We start from the raw sequence: 19,772 nt of genomic DNA, 5'->3' as shown, positions 1-19,772 counted from the left end.
AGGTTTCAGTAAAAACAGAGCCTACTGTGTGGGGAACGAAGTAGGCGTTGAACCAGGAAGAGAACAACCGCCGGCCGGTGGCTTCTTACAAAGAGTAAAGAAAAAAAATGTAGGGTTCTGTGGGGAAGGGTTTGAGAGGGGAAAATGTAACAATGGGCCCTCGGCGCCAAATATGTAGGGTAAAGTCACGGACAGGGGCGGACTGACAACTCATGGGCCCCCGGGCAATAGGGGATTATGGGGCCCATGTGTCCTTGCCCAAACTCAAAATAGCCTATGAAAAAGGTACCAGGGACATCTCATGGAACCCCCTACTGACCCCGGGCCCTCGGGCAGTGCCCGAGTTTCCAAATGGTCAGTCCGCCCCTGTTTACGGACCGTCTCTGGAAAAACGGCATGTCTTAGAGCATATAGGGATTGCACACGAGGAGGGTGGAAAAAGGGTGCCACAAGGGGGGTAGGGAACCAGCAAAGAAGCACCGCTGCTTGTTGCAAAGGAAAAAATACCATGGTGCAGGTGAAGCAGGTACATAAGTGAAAGTCAAGTGTGCCTAGAAGAGATCAGGTCTGGTATAAGAAATATGTCTATAATGGGTGTTGATAGGGGCCATAGTGAGTAGTACAGGCATACCTGAAAGAGAGGCAAAAGTATAACAATGCAACATATGCAATGCATGTGAAAAACAGTGCAATAACAGGAAAAAATAACATAAGGCCCCACGTCTACATACACTGACCAACTATGCTCCATAGGATCAAAACCTGACAATGTCCATATGCAATTGGGAAAAACTGAGCAGTATATAAGAAAAAGTGGATTGGTTAAGGCCCCTATTGTGGCAGAGGAATCGAGCATCACCTCTCGCATGTCTGAGAAAAGGGAGCAAGGATGCAGGGGATAATTACATGAAAAGTTCAGAAAGGCATGGAAGGCCCCAGGCCACTCTCCCACACAGGATCAGATAATGGTTGCAGGCTGGACGGAGAGGAAAAAAGAAAAAAAATTCTAAAAGGAGTTATCAGGCGGTGGGCGGAGAGAGGTGATGCTCGTTCACAAAGCCAAAATCATGTTAACTTATTAGCTGCAGCAATCCCCTCGGAGCATCTCTCTGTGCCTTACATACAGTATTCCCGCCTCCCAATCCCTCAATCAGGAAAAGCAAAAGACCTCCATTACATTCACATATGTTATTATACTATACGGAATAGGTAGGGATAGCTTCCAGCCGAACAGGATAGGCAGAGTGACACGAAGCCAGAGCAGGATGGGCCGAGTGCGCCCGGGCGTTCCCATGGATGCAGCAGGGTGCCTTCGGATGCGGCGGAATGACGTTCTAGAGTCTCAGGGAAGATAAGGCAGAGGATGATGGTCATCCAGGAAGCTTTCGTGATGTTGAAATGTGGATGAGCTTAAATAGGGATGCGTAGCGGAAACCAGATGGATGCAAAAGGTCCCGTAGTGGGACCAGGACTGCTCCGGTACCAGCTGCGGAGGTAGAGTTTGGGATTGGTTCTCCGAGGCGGGAGGCAGAGCTTACTGCAGCGTGGTTAATACTTTTCCCCGTGGAAGGGAAAGAAGGAGGAGAAAGGCCCATAGAGTATACAAGGGTCAGTGACTGCGAGTGGACCTTCTGGAGTGTTGGTTACATACTGTGCAAGTGTATAGGATATTTAAGAAATGGAAGTCCAGTGAGCATTGTAAGGGAGGTAGAGAGACAGCAAAAACTCTTGGAGCAAGGCAGTAATGAGACGTGAGAATTAATAGTAAGTGTCTGTCACCTGTTGGAGAGTGCGCAGGAGGATCAGGAGTATGGGCGGATGTAGGGTTGCTAGACTTCATGTTGCGGCTTCCTAAGCGCCGGTGAAGCCATCGGGCTGGAGGTGGCTGCGGAGCCCCCTCCAGGGAGTTTCGGAGGAGTTGATGGGACTGAGCGGCGTCTGCGGGGGAGTTGGCTTTGCCAGTCCATTGCACTAGCTTCATGACTCGTGTCTTGAGCAGATGGCAACCTCATGGACCTATACCAGTCAGGCAGGTCGATCAGTGGGATATCCAAGAAAGTGCAGAAGGTGGGCAAATCTTCGGGGACTCTAAGTTGGAGGTGCGCCCGCTGGCTTGTGCACAGAGGCAGAAGGGAAACCGCCATCTGTAAGGAATATTGCGTGAGCAGAGGGTATCCAGTAAGGGGTGCAATTCTCACCTTTGGCGCAAGGTCATACTGGATAAGTCCTGAAATAGATTTATTTCTGCCCCCTCATAAAAGAGATGTCTTCTGTCCCTGGCACTAAGGATATCCTCTTTGAGAGGAAAACTGACAAGGCAGAAGATGATATCTCTGGGTGGGTCTGTGTCTCCCCACCAGGACGGATCGCCCTGTGCACACGCTCAAGGTCAATCGGGGTTGCTGGGGGGCGACCGAGGAGGTCATTAAAAATGGCTACTACCGCCCTAGGAATATCATTTGATTCCACTGATTCTGGTAGGCCGTGGAGTCTAATATTATGTCTGCGTCCACGGTTGACCAGATCATCAATATGCCTGTAAAATTCACGGATAGTAGAAGTGTGTAGCGCTGACTGTTGCTGTATATCAGCTATGGCGGACGTATTATGTCTGGAAGAGAACTCCACCTGATCCAATCTTGAGCCCAATGACTGGATATCTTCACGTAAGTCATTCAGGGCGATAGTGAAAGTGACCTTTATGTCCGCGGCCACAGTGTGAAGATCCCTTAGTGATAGGGATTGAGTAGCGGAGGAGAGATCGTGCTGGGGAACTGTGTCTGGTGCTGAGTGCGTGGCAGAGCAGAGAGAGCTGGCCATGTCTGCGGCTGCAGGGGGAGCGGAGGAGGGGGATAGAGAGGGAGAGGGAGAAGGCTGCGGCCCTTCCTTCTGTTGGGAGCGGAAGAGCTCCTTTATATGTCTTCCCTGGTGATTTGGTCCCCGTGGGGACCATGACTGGGCATCGGAGGTCATCCGGTCTGATTTCCCCATAGCTGGGAGAGCCTGTCTCACCCGTCCCCGCAGTGCAAGGCTAAAGCACGTTCCGGCCGGCGGGAGTTCCGGGACTAAGCGGCCATCACAGCTTGCGGCAAACCACGCCCCCTAAAGTACCTATCTTATCTTCCAGTACTTTTTACAGAGTATATAACTAGAGAATTACAACACTGATGATAAAGTTAAACTGGTTGTGAAGGCTGAAGGATTTGTTCCTTTATGCATTCTATGCTTGAAGGTAAAAAGCCTTCTGTGTGTTGCTCCCCCCTCAGCCCCCCCCCCAATACTCACCTGAGCCCCCTCTTGATCCAGCGATGTACACGGGTCCCATGTCTTTCTTCTCATTGACTGAAACACAGCAGCTGGAGCCATTGGCTCCCATTGCTGTCAATCACAGCCAGTGAGCCAATGAGGAGAGAGTGGGGGTGGGACCAAGTCGCAGCTCTATGTATCTTATGAATGCACAGAGTGGGGCTCAGGAGTGAGCACGCACCAGTGCCCCCCTAGCAAAAGGCTTACTATTGGGGGCACTGGTCAAGGGGGAGAAGCCATGAGCACCAGTGGGGGACCTGAGCAGAGGATCCGGGCTGCTCTGTGCAACACCACTGCACAGAGAAGGTAAGTATGACATGTTTGTTATTTAAAAAAAACGAAACAAAGCTTTGATATCACTTGAGATTAAAAAACAAATTCAAATTTATTTTAAGTAAAAATAGACAGACATGATAGAAAATGACTATGATATATACATCTTTGACTAATGCCTTTGGACTGTAGGTCATGTTTGATGCCACCTCCGCTGGGCCATGTGCCATGTTGGGTGCCAACATCATTGGGTAAGACTTGAAGTGCAGCTAGTCCTTGAGGCAAAAGTGACTAGCCCAAGACCAGCCTTGTCTCAGCAACTGGCCAATCAGTAATAATTAGGTCTGTACCCTGGGTACACCCCACCCTGAGAAAATTGTGGCCCATAGACATTTTGAGTATGCATGTAGCCCCCATGTTGTGGGGGATGTCAAAGACTGTATTATGGGGAGGGAAATCTGAAGAGGAAGTTCTGGGCGGGGGAGGCATTGGGGGCATCAGACTGGGAGTGTAAACATCCCTCCGCTCCGCATAGGTGGAGCTTGAGTATGGGGTAGGCATGTAGTTATATCGAGAGGAAAAGGGGAAGTTGGGGTAAAGCAGGAGAGGGAGTATGCTGGGAGGGGCCACCACATTAGGGGGCACATATTGTGAATATAATGTTGGAAGGTTCCAGAAGATGTTTGGGAAGGTTGCGGCGGGATCTATATTTGGGGGTTGGGTTTGTACTGAGGGACCAGCCTCTGCATCTGATCTGACCACAGTATTTCCGTTTGAAAGATGGGGGTGGTGAAAGTTTAACAATCTGTAGGGCTGTCCATGCAGGATATAAGGAGCCAGGTCAGGAGGGTAGGCTTCTTGCCGGGTGCCACTCGTATGCTGCAGCTTCATGGCATCCTCAGGAATTCGGCTCACATCCACCGTCCAGTAGTTGCCCTTAGCCTGCGGCTTTAGTGGATCTTTTAGGACCTGCAAAGAGTGAGAAGACATTAGAGGCGTAGGCCGGCACAGCAAATTCACACAAATCTATTACGGGTCAGGTAACCGATCCTTACGGCCTATTTATAATACAGACAAATAATTTCCCCGGATCTGCCCCTATTATCATAAATGGTTATATTTTACATGGATAATATATGTACAAAATTAAAAATGTTTGCTTTATATAGAGTGAGAAACGGTAGGATCCCCTATCAGGTGTGCTAAGATTTTAGCTGCAGTTCTTTTTTTATCAAAATTGTATATAAGTCTAAGTATACATGAATATACAAAATACAAAAATCAACCTATTGGAGTGTTGTCTCTGCCCCTCCTGTGATGTTCTGACAATTTGCAAATTGGTAATTACTTTTATTTTTTAAACTTGGAAAGGTAACTTTCTTGGAGGATCTTTTAATTTAGGGAGTACATTCATTAAATTAGAATTGGCCTTTTTACACAAATTTGCAATTGTTTTCTGTTTGTTTGATTTATTATTTTATAATATTTTAGACTTTTAAACATGGGAGGTGTATTAATAATAACCAAATTAACACGGAATGGGTAACTATGACTAAATAGTTTTTGTTTTTTTTTAATGGTTGAACTGGATGGACTTTTGTCTTTTTTCAACAAGACTAACTATGTAACTATGTACATAATAATTGATTAATAATTCTTATTTAACTACCTGCCGACCGCAGATAGCTGAATGACGGCTGCACTGCGGCCGGCCAGTTCTGGGTGGACGTCATATGACGTCCCCCCAGAACGCTCTCTCCTGCCAGGGGGCGCGCACCCGGCGATCTCCGTGATCGCTGTGTCCTACGGACACAGCTGATCACGAGATGTAGTAAAAGGCCGATCATACCGGCCTTTTACCACGTGATCAGCGGTGTCCAATGACACGCTGATCACAGGGAAATGCAAGTGCCGGTTCTCGGCTGCACTTTCCTCACGCTGTCAGATCGTGAGGAAAGTACTGCCGAGAACCGGCAGTTGTCAGAGCGGGGATCGGCACCGACCATCAGGGCACTGATGATCAGTGCCCTGATGATCGGTGCCCAGCAGTGAGACCCGCAGGTTCCGCCCAGCAGTGCGCCCACTAGCTCCGCCCACCCATGCCCAGCAGTGCCCCCACCTGTGCCCAGCAGTGCACCCACCTGTGCCACTCTGCAGTGCCACCTACCTGTGCCCAGAAGTGCCACCTACCTGTGCCCAGCAGTGCCACCCACCTGTGCCCACCCTCCTGTGCCCACCAGTGCCACCCACCTGTGCCCACCCACCAGTGCAGCCCAGCAGTGCTGCCAGTCAGTGCCACCAGTCAGTGCCCAGGGATTGTGCCAGTCAGTGCCGCCAGTCAGTGCCCAGCAGTGATGCCAGTCAGTGCCGTCTATCAGTACCCATAATCAGTGTCACCTATCAGTGCCGCCTATCAGTGCTGCATATCAGTGCCGCCTATCCGTGACCCCTAATTAGTGCTGTCTATCAGTGCCGCCTATCCGTGCCACCTCATTAGTACTGCCTATCAGTGCCCTTTAGTGCTGCCTATCAGTGCCCATCAGTGCCGCCTATCAGTGCCCATCAGTGCTGCCTCATCAACGCACATCAGTGAAGGAGAAAAAATACCTGTTTGAAAAATTTTATAAAAGAAACAAATAAACTTTTTTTTTTCAAATTTTTTGCACTTTTTTTTTTATAGCGCAAAAAGTAAAGCGCCCAGTGGCGATTAAATACCACCAAAAGAAAGCTCTATTTGTGAGAAAAAAATGATCAAAATTTCATATGGGTACAATGTTGCATGACCGCGCAATTGTCAATCAAAGTGCGGCAGCGCTGAAAGCTGAAAATTGGCCTGGTAAGGAAGGGGGTATAAGTGCCTGGTAGGCAAGGGGTTAATGGGCATTACATATGTATTATTAATGAGAGTTAAATAAGCCATATTACTTATTGGTTTAGGGGTAATGGGGATCAGTTTTGAAGCTACTTTATTTCTCTTGCTTGTAGCAGAAATGTTTTTAAAACATTTGACACCCCAGTAATAAAATCTCCATTTTAAATCTATGATAGACATACCTTGAATTTACTATCTTATATGTTATAAATAAGGACATGTATTGCAGCTCAATATTTCCCGGAACAATCTGCAATTGGTGAACACAGTGGAGAAAGAACGCGGAGCAGGAGAAAACATCTAGGGAATTATATACCCAGCAATGATAAATATACTGTATCAAGCAAAATGTATATTAAAATACTTTTGTCAGTTTATAAATACGGGGAAATTAATTTTGGAGCTGCTGGCATGGCACAATTGTTACCATTAGGTGCCACATTTCAGATAATATAATCTATTATTAATGGATAGATTCCAAGTGGAGCTCAGCTCCTGAAAATTTACATTTTTTTCAGTAATGCAGCCTTTCTGAACCTTTTCAATGCAGAGGATCCCTTGAGAAAATGCTGTGGTCTCAGGGAACCCTTGCTAATAATTGCTATATATACAACTCATGACACATTGGGGTTTATTTACTAAAGCTGGAGAGTCCAAAATCAGACTCCCTTCTGCATAGAAACCAATCAGCTTCTAACCTCAGCTTGTTCAATGAAGCTTTGGCAATGAAACCTGGAAGCTGATTGGTTTCTATGCAGAAGGGAGTCTGATTTTAGTAAATAAACCCCATTAGGTCAGTCGGAACAATTTTCTCCAAGCTATGGCCCTCCAGCTGTTGAAGTACTACAAGTCCCATCATGCCTCTGCCTCTGGGAGTCTTGCCTGTGGCTGTCAGGGTCTTGCAAGGCCTCATGGGACTCACAGTTCCCATACACCTGGAGGGCCATAGTTTGGAGACCCCCGCTCTATATGCTATCTATGATCATTGGGAAGAATTCCCCCCCTTTACAGATAAATAGATCATTGGTGTCAGAGTGAACTTATCTGAGAGGCAGAAATTGCTCATCGCTCAAGGAACCCTTAGTAACCTCTGGGGGAACCATGGTTGAGGAACCCTGGTGTAATGTGTTGTTTGCTATTATATAAATTAAGGAAAATAACAAAGGCCACATATTAAACTGAATTATATAAAACTGACCATTATTAGGCTATAGTGACTGTGGGGTTGATCTACTAAAGATGGTTCAGCTGGTTGGTGCATCTGTGCATGGCAGCCAATCAGATTCTAACCTCAGCTTGTTCAATTAGGCTTTAGAAATAAAACCTGGAAGCTGATTGGTTTCTATGCAGAAGTGCTGGAGATTCTGAGCGTACCAGCTTTAGTCAATAAACCCCACTGATCCTACTTATTACAAGTTGAAAGGGTAGAAACAAAGGAATGGTGAAAGACAAAGCAATCTAGCAAGTGTGCACCTTTCTATGTTTTGTTTTGGGTTTTTTTTGAGTTTTTGTTTTCCTTTTTTCAAATTGTATAGATCTCTACCTTCGCTGGATGTCTGTTCTGTATTTTTTTTGTACAATAATACTTTCTAAGGTTTACGCGAAACTTTCCTCCTCTAGTTTCAGTCCGTGTCCTTGTGTTCTTGATCTTGCCTTCATATTGAAATTCCTGCCCTCCTGAACCTTATTCACCACCTTCATGGATTTAAAGGTTTCAGTCATGTCCAACCTTTCCATTATTTCCTCCAGGCAGGACATATTAAGTTCCTGAAGTCTCTCCTGATATGCTTGGTCCTTCAGATCTTTCACCATTTTTGTTTCCCATCTCTGGACTCGAACTGTCTTATCTGTATCTTTTTGTAAGTGAGGTCTCCAGAACTGGGTGCAATGGGGGTTGACTTGCTAAAGGCAAACAGGTGGTCACTTTGCAAGGGAATTTTCCTTTAACTTCGTGAATATGGTAAAAATTCACTTTGCAAAAAAAACCCAACCATGTGTAAGAATAATATTTTTTAAAAACTGTATTTTCGCATACACATGATTGAATGATGGAAGTCCAGAGATTCATAGTTACATAGATAGGCTGGCCATACATTATATAATTTTCTGTCCAATTTCTGCCCAATTTTCTTTAGTATTTTTTTCAACTGTGTAGTGCAAGGGCCCACCTACTTGGATACAATTGAAAGTGTTGTTAAGTTTGACCTTCTATTATATTTATTATTTTTGGTAAATCTAAACCAAAAATCTCAAGAAAATTGTAAAATGTATGGCCAGCCTAATATTGTATAGACTTACAATTTCCTTACAATTTCTGCTCAATTTTCTTTAGATTTATCATCAACTATGTGGTGCAAGGGCCTGCCTAATTGGATACAATTGAAAGTGTTTAAGTTTTCTGGTAAATCTAAACCCAAATCCTGAAGAAAATTGTATGATATATGGCCAGCCAAAGGTTGGCCATACATTATACAATTTTCTTGAGAATTTTGCTTTAGACTTACCAAACACTATATAATATGAGGTCAAACCTAAACAACACTTTCAATTGTATCCAATTAAGCAAGCCCTTGCACTACATAGTTGAAGGTAAATATAAAGGAAATTGGGCAGAAATTGAACAGAAAATTGTATAATGTATGGCCAGCCTTAGTCTGGCTGAAAAAGACAAAAGTCCATCCAGTTCACCTCACTCATCACACTTGGAGTATATTATCCTGCAAAGTGAACAGCCTATTTGCCTTTAATAAAGTCAAGTAACTCCGGCCAAAACTGTTTATTGTAAAAGTGGAAAATGAATTTAGTCTGAAGAGGAAGCAGAGTTTTGGATGGAGTGGGATCGGGGTAAAACCTTTTGTCCAGATGTCTTACTGTCTGCCTTCATTAATGGAAGATCTTCCACACTTTGTCCAAAACCTAATATAAAAATGTATAAAAAGTAAAACCTTTTTTAAAAAATTTGGATAGAGTAGAAAATGGTGAAAAGATTTCTTTTCACTTCCTATACTATAGACCAAGGGTCTCCAAACTATGGCCCTCCAGGTGTTGAAGTACTACAAGTTCCATCATACTTCTGACTCTGGAGGTCTTGGCTGTGGCTGTCAAAGATTTGCAAGGCCTCATGGAACTTGCAGTTCCTCAACACCTGGAGGGCCATAGTCTGGAGACCCCTGATCTAGACAACACAGGACATCTTTCCAAAAGAATGGAAATCTACTCTTAAGCTGGCCATACACTTGTAGAACCTGACCAGAATATTGGGGGTTGTTTACTAAATGTAAAATCTGGTGCAACTCTGCATCATAACCAGTCAGCATCTGGTGCAACTCTGCATCATAACCAGTCAGCATCTGGTGCAACTCTGCTTCGTAACCAATCCGCTTCCAGGTTTTATTGCCTAAGCTTAAGGCTGCATTCACACTTGAGCATTTTGTAGCTTGAAACTCTAAGCTCCAAAGAAGCTCAAACTTTTCAAAAATCAATTGTTCTCTATGGTGCCTGTTCACACCTGATTGAGCAGACAGGCACCATAGAGAACAATTGATTTTTTTAAGTTTGAGCTTTTTTGGAGCTTGGAACTACAAAACACTCAAGTGTGAATGCAGCCTAATTGAACAAGCTGAAGTTAGAAGCCGATTGGCTACCATGCACAGCTGCACCATATTCGGAGTGCTCCAGTTTTAGCAAATATCCCCCCCCCCCATGTGTCCATTTCTGGAGACCTCACTTACAAAAAGATATTGATAAGATAGAACCAGTCCAGAGATGGGTAAAACAAATTGTGAAAGGTCTGGGAGATAAAACATATCAAGAGCAGCTTCAGAAACTTAATATGTACAGTCTGTCTGGAGGAAAGAAGGGAAAGGGGAGACATGATTGAAACCTTTAAACACATGAAAGGGGTGAATAAGGCTCAGGAGGGCAGGATTTTCATTATGAAGCCAAGATCAGGAACACGGGACATGACCTTCAACTGGAGGAGGAAAGTTCAAAACTAACCTTAGACAGTATTATTTTACTGAAAGGGTAGTTGATGTTTGAAAGAAACTCCCAAAAGAGACAGTGAGCCAGTCAACAGTAAATGGCTTAAAAACATGCTTGGGGCAAAAACAAAACAACCCCCCCCTCCCAAAAAACAAACAAAAAAAAACTGGTCAGACCTGATGGACCACTCAGTCCTTTTCTGCCCTCACTTTTCTAGGTAGTGAGTTCCTCTAAAGTAAATGGCTTCAAACATGCTTGGGACAAGCATAGATCTATACTCAGACAAAGAAAGTTAAAAAAAAAAAAGAAAGAAAGAAAGAAGAGGGAAAAAAATACACAACACAAATAAAAAAACAAGTTTAAATAAAAACAAAAAAAACAGGCAGACTCAATGGACCGCTCAGACTTATTTCTGCTGTCATTTTTCTATGTTTCTATGTAGAACCTAATTCGAAAATGTTTGTGTTCTGAATGTTTTTTAGGCTGACCATAAATGAATAGAATTCTGAACAAAAATTTTTAGGCAACTTTTTTATTACTATTATTATTATAATACAGGATTTATATAGCGCCAACAGTTTGCTCAGCACTTTACAATAGAAGGGAGACAATACAATTACAATACATTTCAGTGCAGAAGGAATAGGAAGGCTAGGAGTAGGAACTTTGTACGAAAATTCTCAGAAAATGTGTTTGTCATTTGAAAGATTTAGTTTGCTTGATTTTATTTTTTTTTCAAATTCTATTTTTACTTAAAACAACGGAACAGCAGAAGACACGTATCATGTATCCATATAAACATACACAAAATACAGAAGAACGGTATCAAAAGCGATACAAGCATGTATAAATTCCAAAGTAGTACAGGGAAAATGCAATCCCAAGGCAGTGTACAGGGCAACTCAGTGCACACACAAATGTCAAAACCCCCCTGTAGTTTAACCCCCTTGGCGGTATTCCCGAGTGTAGCTCGGGGTAAAATTTCAGTACCAAAAGCGGTAACGCCGAGCTACACTCGGGCTTACCATGCGGCGCTGCATAGGGATTCCCTGCAGAGCTTACCTTGTCCTACGCTCCCGCAATGTGTCCCCTGCAGCGTCCCCAGCCATCTCCTCCTGCCGATGCCGGCATCCGGCTTCTGTGTTCCGGTCCCTGTGACGTCGGGAAGTACGGGTGCCGGAACCCGCGGGAAATTTGAAAATTTAAAAAAAAGTCATTTTTTTCCAAACAAATTTTACATAGTAAAACATTGCTGTTTCAACCCATTTCACATACATTTTGTCCCGAGTGCTTTGTCCTGTGCCCTGCCTGTATTTTGTCTGTTCTTTCCGCCTGTAAACTTAGAAAAGTCCATGGCGTCCAAAAAGCGTCCCTTTAGGTCAAAAGCAGGTTTAGATCAGCTAGAGAACAGTGATAGTAAATCAGAACCACTTGCAGAATTGAGTGATAATGATTCGTGGGGGAAATTCGTCATCAGACACTGAAAACGATTTTGCGACTTTGCTCAGCGATGTGCGAACTTGGCGCTCTATTTCAAATATCAGTGTTTTTGGTTTGATTATATTATTGAATTAAATGTATTATTATTATATTATTATTTTTTATGATTATTTATTAAATTATAATTTATGATTTCGTGTTTCAAATTTTATCCTACCCGGGATGTTTAATAGACTCTTGTTCGGACAGATTTCAGTGAGTTATTCCTAAAAATTACAGCCTGCAATAAAAAAACTACATATTTCCATGCAAAATAATGGTACCGCTTTCAGCACCAAAAATCTGAAATCATCATACCGCTAGGGGGGTTAAACAAAAAGAGAGACAAAGAGATAGGAAAGAGCAATAAGTCAGAAAGCACAGGAGAGAAAGAGGAGGAGAGAGAAAGTGAAAGAGAGAAAAAAAAGGCTGGAGCAAATTAGTCTGCTTGATTTTAACCCCTCGCCCTTCAGAGGATCCCCCCCCCCTTCCTGACCAGGCCATTTTTTGCAATACAGCGCTGCGTTACTTTAACTGACAATTGCACGGTCATGCAATGCTGCAACCACATGAAATGTATGTCTTTTTTTTCCCACACAAATGAAGCTTTCTTTTGGGGGTATTTGTTGGGCTCTGCGGGTTTTATTTTTTTGCACTGTAATCAAAAAAAGACTGACAATTTTAAGAAAAAAACAATATTTTTTACTTTTTGCTATTAAACATGTCCAGTAGAAATTTTTTTAAAAAAAATCACATTTCGTCATCAATTTCGTCATAAATTTCGGCCAAAATGTATTCTGCGACATGCCTTTGCTAAAAAAAAAAATCCCAATACGTGTAAATTAATTGGTTTACATGAAAGTTATAGCATTTACAATGGCGGTATGGATACTGATATTTATTTTTTTTCTTCTAGTAATAGCGGGACTGCGACAGGCATTCCGACACTGGGGGGGACTGACTAACTGCCACTGACATCCCCAGTAACACCAATACAGTGATCAGTGTTAATAAAAAGCACTGACACTGTACTAATAGCACTGGGCAGGAAGGGGTTAACATCTGGGGCGATCAAAGGGTTAACTGTGCACCTTGTGTGTGCGCTTGTGTCAGCACATTGCTTTGTATGGCTCTGCTCTTGCAATACAAAGCAGTGTGCAGGAGCTGACAGGGGAGAGATCTATATTTTTTGCATACAGACCTCTCCCATCAGCGATACTTGGTGATCTCTGGGTGATGGTGGGGGAATCACCGGCCTGGACTCGGTGGTCAACAGCTAAGGCCTGCAATGGTGGTGTGGTTAAGGCGTGCGTGCCCCCTACCCGGAATTGCAAATTCACGTAAGTCCTCAACCAGGCAGATCCATAGAGAGGGAGAAAAGCAGTTATGAGTTATCCCATCAACAACATTTATTACGTCCTGCCAGTATTGCATGACAGCCAGGCAGGACTAGAAGACATGTGTGAGAATCCCCCAGTGAGTAGTTGTAGAGCACCCCGGCCAAGAGATTGAGGAAAGCCTCACGTGGAGCGTGTATAAGGTGTCATCAGCTCTAAGTATCTTTTTAAATGCAATAAGTTTATCCTTTATGGAGACTAAATGCATGGAAGGAAGGTCCCACATCTCCCTCCTATCATCAGTGTCTAGGTCTAGAATGTCCATCAGCCACTTTTGCATGATTGAGGACAGGTAAGGAATGGCTAGCAGGGTGAGATGGCTGTAGATAGTCCAGGTGGGTTTCTCAAAGCATGTCGTCCTAAGTGTTCAAGATCGGATGGGATTTGTGTGGAAACTGAGAGCCAAGAGCGTGGGGCAACTACAGGAATCAAGAGACATGAAGCTGGGAGGTTAAAATGTGAGGAGAGGTTAAAAAAGAATAAAAGGGTTTGGTTTTTGACAATATGTGACAAGGTTTTAATTTTACACTTGTAGGTTTGTTTGTCCGATTTTCTCATCATATATACTAGGCGTTAGGAATTTGTTTGTTCAAGAAACATTTCCATCCTACTCCTTCGAATTTTCTCATCACTGCGGTCAAAAATGAACAGCAATTTGTCCGCACTAATGATTAGAAAAACAAATGACCTTTAGAACCTTCTTTTCCCAAGAATTGTCATTTAAATTCTACCCATCTATGGCTAGATTTAGTGGAGTGAATCAACATTTGTTTTGACTGCAGTGACTACAAAATTGAAAGGAGCAGGATAGAAAATGTTTAAAATAAAACAAAAACTAATCTCTAACAGTGTATGTGATTTTTTTGTTCAGGAAAATGTATTCATTCCAAAATCAACTGTTAAAAGCAAAAGAAATTTTGAAGTATCTTTGTATGAACATTTGTTTGTTACATTCAATATGTTCAAGAATGCCATTCAAACATTAGTTTGAAAATCTACTAGAGTACGGCCAGCTTTAGACAGTTGTCATTAGAACAGCTTGTCCCACTGGATGATGATTTCCCCTCTGTACCTCTCCAGGTGACAATTTAACATTTTGGATTTTTTTTACCTTCATTCTTGTTTAGAAAGTATTATGACCACATATCTAAAATGAAAATATATAAAAAGAAAAAAAAAATCTTTATTTTGTATTGCAAAAAAGATCATCTTCAATTAAAATCACTTAAGCTTTAAAGAGTTGCATTTAAAACAACCCTTTTTGAAAGCCATGGTAGGCCACAGGTATAGAATATTGTATCAAAAATCTTTTTGAAATAAGGATGTCCCTGGACAGTCACAAGCAGAGAAGTATGATAGAAAAAAAAAAACTTCCTTAGAGAATTTTCGAAAAGCTTTGAACAGTTCCTAATTGTAATATCAAAAGATGTAAGGATACCGTTAATGGAGTTTCGGTGTTATATTTCACACCACATGGTAAGATAATAGTCCACATCCCTTAGATGTAGTATCTCTAAAGCAGTGGTTCTCAACCTTTCTAACGCCGCGACCCCTTAATACAGTTCCTCATGTTGTGGTGACCCCCAACCATAAAATAATTTTCGTTGCTACTTCATAACTGTAATTTTGCAGTAGGAGGAATAGTGCCACGTCATTGGTGTCAGTGGGAGGAATAGTGCCCCGTCATTGGTATCAGTGGGAGGAATAGTGCCCCGTCATTGGTGTCAGTGGGAGGAATAGTGCCACGTCATTGGTGTCAGTGGGAGGAATAGTGCCCCATCATTGGTATCAGTGGGAGGAATAGTGCCCCGTCATTGGTGTCAGTGGGAGGAATAGTGCCCCCTTCATTGGTGTCAGTGGGAGGAATAGTGCCCCGTCATTGGTGTCAGTGGGAGGAATAGTGCCCCGTCATTGGTGTCAGTGGGAGGAATAGTGCCCCGTCATTGGTGTCAGTGGGAGAAATAGTGCCCCGTCATTGGTATCAGTGGGAGGAATAGTGCCCCGTCATTGGTATCAGTGGTAGGAATAGTGCCCCGTCATTGGTGTCAGTGGGAGGAATAGTGCCTCGTCATTGGTGTCAGTGGGAGGAATAGTGCCCCATCATTGGTATCAGTGGGAGGAATAGTGTCCCATCATTGGTGTCAGTGGGAGGAATAGTGCCCCATCATTGGTATCAGTGGGAGGAATAGTGCCCCATCATTGGTATCAGTGGGAGGAATAGTGCCCCATCATTGGTGTCAGTGGGAGGAATAGTACCCCGTCATTGGTGTAAGTGGGAGGAATAGTGCCCCGTCATTGGTATCAGTGGGGGGGAATAGTGTCCCGTCATTGGTGTCAGTGGGAGGAATAGTGCCCCGTCATTGGTGTAAGTAGGAGGAATAGTGCCCCGTCATCGGTATCAGTGGGGGGAATAGTGCCCCGTCATCGGTGTCAGTGGGAGGAATAGTGCCCCGTCATCGGTGTCAGTGGGAGGAATAGTGCCCCATCATCGGTGTCAGTGGGAGGAATAGTGCCCCATCATCGGTGTCAGTGGGAGGAATAGTGCCTCATCATCGGTATCAGTGGGAGGAATAGTGCCCCATCATCGGTATCAGTGGGAGGAATAGTGCCCCATCATAGGTGTCAGTGGGAGGAGGAATAGTGCCCCATCATAGGTGTCAGTGGGGGGAGGAATAGTGCCCCATCATAGGTGTAAGTGGGGGGAGGAATAGTGCCCCATCATAGGTGTCAGTGGGGGGAGGAATAGTGCCCCATAATAGGTGTCAGTGGGGGGAGGAATACTGCCCCATCCTTGGTGTCAGTGGGGGGAGGAATACTACCCCATCCTTGGTGTCAGTGGGGGGAGGAATACTGCCCCATCCTTGGTGTCAGTGGGGGGAGGAATACTGCCCCATCCTTGGTGTCAGTGGGGGGAGGAATAGTGCCCCATCCTTGGTGTAAGTGGGAGGAATAGTGCCCCGTCATTGGTATCAGTGGGGGGGAATAGTGTCCCGTCATTGGTGTCAGTGGGAGGAATAGTGCCCCGTCATTGGTGTCATTTGGGGGAGGAATCGTGCCTCATCGTTGGTGTCATTTGGGGGAGGAATCGTGCCTCATCGTTGGTGTCAGTGGGGGGAGGAATAGTGCCCCATCGTTGGTGTCAGTGGGGGGAGGAATAGTGCCCCATCGTTGGTGTCAGTGGGAGGAATAGTGTCCCATCGTTGGTGTCAGTGGGAGGAATAGTGTCCCATCGTTGGTGTCAGTGGGAGGAATAGTGCCCCATCATTGGTATTAGTGACACCAATGATGGGGCACTATTCCCACTGACACCAATGATACTTACCTTGCAGACCCCTGCTCCAGCCTGGGCTCGCTCGCTCCCTCCCTCTCCCATGGTACAGACACTTACCTGTCAGATGTCTTCCTTCTCCGGCCGCTCTCCTCCTCTTCACTCGCTCGATCTTCGCGGTGCCGCTCGGCTCCTCTTCTCCAAGCTCCACCTCCTTGCCGGTGATTGGCCGCCTGTGTGCCTCTCCTGAGCTACAGTGCCGGTGGCCAATCACAGGCGAGGATTGATCTCGAGGTGTGTCCAGATGACAGGGGCTGCATGTCATCCCGCCCACACCTGGAGGTGGCGGCGGCGGCGAGGAGCGGTGTCTCGGTTCCTAAGACCATCGGAAATATGTGTTTTCCGATGGTCTTAGGCGACCCCTGTGGAAGCGTCGTTCGACCCCCAAAGAGGTCGCGACCCCCAGGTTGAGAACCGCTGCTCTAAAGGATCCTGTCTTGTCTTAGGAGAGTTTTCCTAACCTCTTCATTTTTCATATGGAGGCTAGAATGCAAAAAAAAACAGACAATCATTCGTCCAATTTTCTCATTGTGTGTTCGGGGCTTTGGAGGTGCTGGGGTCTACAGGGAACAACAGGTTTTTTTTTTTGTTTTTTTTTTTAAGTCCGCAAACGTGCAAACTACAACGAAAAACCCGTAAGCGATCACAAAAAATGTGCAAGTGCGAACACCACACGAAAAAGTGCACTTAGGGGTGTGTTTGTCCTACCCCCGGAGGAGTTGGACCGTTACCCTGATCCCCCGGGGCACGAAGCTCCTGACAGGGACAAGGTTCCCATTTGGTCCTCCTAGCCAAAAGGCCTGGTGGACCACCGTTCCTTATGTCCAGCCGAAGCCGGACATCCAGTACTAGGCCAGGGGGCTCTCCCGGAGAGAAAACCCCCTAGGGATCAGGGGAGGAAGGAACCAAAAGGCCACACATCCTCCCCCTAGACTTCAGGATAGGCCCGAGGACCCACACCCTCCATCCGTGAAAACACACACATAAGCGAAAGAAAAAAGTGACAAACGTGGGAGGTGAAATAAATTAAATAAATAGAAAATAAAAAAGTGGTACCGTGCCAAATTGTGCACAGACCAGGCCCTGAGGCCTGTAGCAAAAATTGCCCTGGTCCTAGCCAAAAGGCCTGGTCCTTAGGGCGCTGTGCAAAAAGAGTGTAAAAACAGTGACCATGTGCCAACTTCACACTGTGGGGTCCCACACCCAGGTGTTACTAATGGCACCCCTGAGAGCGTCTTCCTCAGGGGACACTGAGTTTGCGGACTTTCTGCAAAAGGTTTTTTTTTTTTGTTTTTTTAAGTCCGGAAACGTGCAAACTACAACGAAAAAACCCGTAAGTGATCACAAAAAATGTGCAAGTGCGAACACCACACGAAAAAGTGCACTTAGGGGTGTGTTTGTCCTACCCCCGAAAGGGTTGGACCGTTCACCTTATCCCCCGGGGCACGAAGCTCCTGACGGGGACAAGGTTCCCATTTGGTCCTCCTGGCCAAAAGGCCTGGTGGACCACCGTTCCTTATATCCAGCCGAAGCCGGACATCCAGTACTAGGCAAGGGGGTTCTCCCGAAGAGAAAACCCCCTAGGGATCAGGGGAGGAAGGAACCAAAAGGCCACACATCCTCCCCCTAGACTTCAGGATAGGCCCGAGGACCCACACCCTCCATCCGTGAAAAACACACACATAAGCGAAAGAAAAAAGTGACAAAGGAGGTGAAATAAATTAAATAAATAGAAAATAAAAAAGTGGTACCGTGCCAAATCGTGCACAGACCAGGCCCTGAGGCCCATAGCAAAAATTGCCCTGGACTTGGCCAAAAGGCCTGGTCCTTAGGGCGCTGTGCAAAAAGAAGTGAAAAACAGTGGCCATGTGTCATCTTCACACCGTGGGGTCCCACACCCAAGTGTTACTAGTGACACTCCTGAGAGCGTCTTCCCCAGGGGGCACTGAGTTTGCGGACTTTTTGCGTCCCCAGCCCCTGGCCAGACCAAGGTAGATCCGTCCGAATCAGGAGGTACTGGGTCTTTCCAGCTTTCCCAGAGGAATTACTCCCAAGGCCCCAGAACGAATCATGGCGCTCCCTGGTTTCTGTCCCTCCGGTCCAGCCTTCCGGACCCCCATCATACCAGTGAGGGTACTATACAACAGCCATCCCCGCAAAGCTAGAATGGCCGGGAGCACCCCCACTGGACACTGATAAGAACAGATACTACACTTGATCTTAGCCAAAAGGCCGAGAAGCATCCAATCAGGCAAGCCCCTTGCACTACATGGTTGTTAGTAGATCTAAAGGAGATCCATTACATCTCAACACATTTGTATCTGATTGTAGGAAGTATTCTCAGTTTACCATTTACACAAGAACATGGAATATTTATGGCTAATTTGACAATTCTGACACCATTCCTGTGATCAGTTCCATTACTTTTATGAAAGTGACTTTCCATAATGTGCCTTGAGGAGTCTCACTTCTCAGCCTGAATCTTGATCACAGTAAATAGTACATGTCAGAAGTCTAAAGTAATTCATAAAAACCCCAATGTTCTCCTGATGTATCCCATCAGGGGGGAAACACACACTCCTCCCCCTCCATGAATGATCTCCACTCCCTGTGTGCCTCCAACCTTCATTTATAACTCAACAACCCCAACCATGGTGAGGGAGGCCTGGAGCCTTGTTCATAAACAGTGCCTGTTATGCAGATTGCCATGTATCTCAATGTGTGCAACCATCACAACATCCCATTGTCAGGAGAGGAGATCCCATGAATTCAAAATACAAATAATTCACCAGCAGGAATTATTATAAAGGTGGAAATTGACTGATGGACATAAGAATTCTATGCTGAGCCCCCCAGAAAGGAGTTATTATCTCTAGATGAACATAGAAGGCCCATAAGTTAGTATGGAATTCAGGCTAGATCAGTCCCCACCCCACCTGAACAAGACAAACCATCCTCTCCCCTTCCACTCCCCCTTACTCCCCTCCCCCCCTTTTTTTTTCTTCTTTCCTCTCCCACTAGGTATACCTCTACTAAATGTGTACAATCATCACAACATCTCATTGTCAGGAAAGTAGATCCCAGGTATTCAAAATACAAATAATACACCTGCAGGAATCTTTATAAATGTGGA

At 45.0% G+C, this 19,772-nt stretch overlaps 1 long non-coding RNA gene and 1 pseudogene across 1 annotated transcript in view; both read right to left on the bottom strand.

The window, feature by feature from the left end:
- LOC149470869 (uncharacterized) overlaps positions 1-19,772 on the bottom strand; it is a 124,592-nt gene that overhangs the window by 67,433 nt on the left and 37,387 nt on the right. The window lies entirely within an intron of this gene.
- On the bottom strand, positions 18,768-18,883 carry LOC149470870 (U2 spliceosomal RNA; annotated as a pseudogene).

This window comes from Staurois parvus, unplaced genomic scaffold, assembly GCF_062004578.1.
Source record: "Staurois parvus isolate SC_StPar_1 unplaced genomic scaffold, SC_StPar_1.0 ptg000030l, whole genome shotgun sequence".
NCBI lineage: Eukaryota > Metazoa > Chordata > Amphibia > Anura > Ranidae > Staurois > Staurois parvus.
This window is presented reverse-complemented; position numbering and strand designations above follow the sequence as displayed.